General features: G+C 61.0%; 1 long non-coding RNA gene across 1 annotated transcript in view; it reads left to right on the top strand.

The window, feature by feature from the left end:
• Positions 1 to 1,025, top strand: part of LOC107181742 — a 5,454-nt gene extending 4,429 nt beyond the window's left edge. Inside the window, exon 3 of the long non-coding RNA XR_001512449.1 lies at positions 553 to 1,025. This is a non-coding gene — a long non-coding RNA (uncharacterized LOC107181742). The remainder of the gene's footprint in view (positions 1 to 552) is intronic.
• The last annotated feature ends 599 nt before the right edge of the window (positions 1,026 to 1,624 follow it).

Here is a 1,624-nt window from a genome sequence, read left to right as displayed (position 1 = left end):
AAAGACCCTGGACCCCCCCCCCCCGCCCCAGGCACCCCTAAAGATGGGAGGTTTACTCTCGCTGCTCCTTCACCCCGACAGCCACAGGCCCTGAGGGTGTGGGACATGCACCCCCGACTCCTCTCTCCCTCTCCCCCTCTTCCCCCAGCTCACCACCACCAGCCTCACCCTTCCCCTCCCGGGTGACTGTAGGGCCCCCCCTCTCCCCTCAGCATGGGGTCATCAGGCTTCCCTCTGGGGTCCTTGGTCCTGAATGATGACCATGAGACCCTCCAGTCCCCCTCCTCCTTCCAGATGACAGTCCCAGCTCGGGAAGTAGGGCTCTCCATGACCAGGCCCAGCTGGCCCAGCCCACCTGCTGGCATGTCCCCCGGCTGACCTCCTGGCCCAATGTAGGCCTTCACTGCCCAGCCTTTGTACGTGCTCCCCCCCCCAACACACACACGCACACACACTGCTCCAAGACCTGGAGGGGGACCCAGGCCCCCCTCCTTCCACACTCGCAGCTCTAGGTCCCGCCAGGAGAGCTGACGCCCCCTTCTCCTCCCCCAGGAACGGCGACAAGACCATCGTGTTCAGCAACGGGCAGCGGGACATCCACACGGCCGAGTTCAAGCGGCGGGAGTGCCCCGACGGCACCGTCAGGACCGTGTACTGCGATGGCCGCCAGGAGACCAGGGACGCATCCGGGAGGGTGAAGGTCAGGGGCGAGGCCAGGAACCGTGTCCTGGACTGGAAGTAGGTCACCCACGAACACAGCCCAGGCGTCCAGTCACCGTTTTGTTAAAACAAAAACAATGAACGGATGACGCGGTCGCTGCCCCGAACGACGGCCACACTCGAACTCTCGGATCCCGAGGTGCCTGGAGGCTGCGAAGGAAGAGACGCCGCGTCTGGTTTCCTGGTTAGAGAAGCCCGAGGCCCCACCAGCCAGGGGTCCGAGAGGGGCCGGGACCCAGGAGGCTGCAGGCCGGCCACGTGGACCGTGTGGCCTCGCGCACGTGGTGGCCTGTCCTCTCGGTCCCTCAGCGGCCCTCGGTCCTCACGGTGTTTCCTTCCCTCGCTTCTCGTGGCCCCGGGTTCTTGCAGACGGACCTGTCTCTAAACAGACCTGAAGGAAGGCAACCACATCCCTGCCACTGAAGGGAATAAAATGGGGCGTCTCCTGTTGCATTCTCTGTGTTAAAACTATTTTGTATGTTTTATATTAACTGTTTATTGAAGATCATGTTGACTCATAGATTGGAGAGCAGGTTCAGACCTCTTTGTCTCTGTCCACTCACGTTTCTGGGCTGTGGCTGCTGGCACCTAGTTTGATATGCACGAGGCAAAACCAACCACCCACCCTTCACCCACTACCCACCCACCAACAACCCACGGCCAATGCTCTAACAACCACCCACCAACCACCTACCACCCACCCTCCAACCAACCCACCAACCAATCACCAACCAACCAACCAACCAACCACAACCACCCACCAACCACCTACCACCCACCAAACAACCAAACAACCAACAACCAACCAACCACAACTAACCACCACCCACCCTCCACCCACCAACCAACAACCAACCAACCAACCACAACCACCCACCCACCCACCAACTACCACCCACCCACC

Source organism: Myotis davidii, unplaced genomic scaffold (assembly GCF_000327345.1).
Source record: "Myotis davidii unplaced genomic scaffold, ASM32734v1 scaffold592, whole genome shotgun sequence".
In the NCBI taxonomy this organism is placed as follows: domain Eukaryota; kingdom Metazoa; phylum Chordata; class Mammalia; order Chiroptera; family Vespertilionidae; genus Myotis; species Myotis davidii.
Note: the sequence above shows the minus strand (reverse complement) of the source record. Positions and strands in the feature narration are given on the sequence as shown.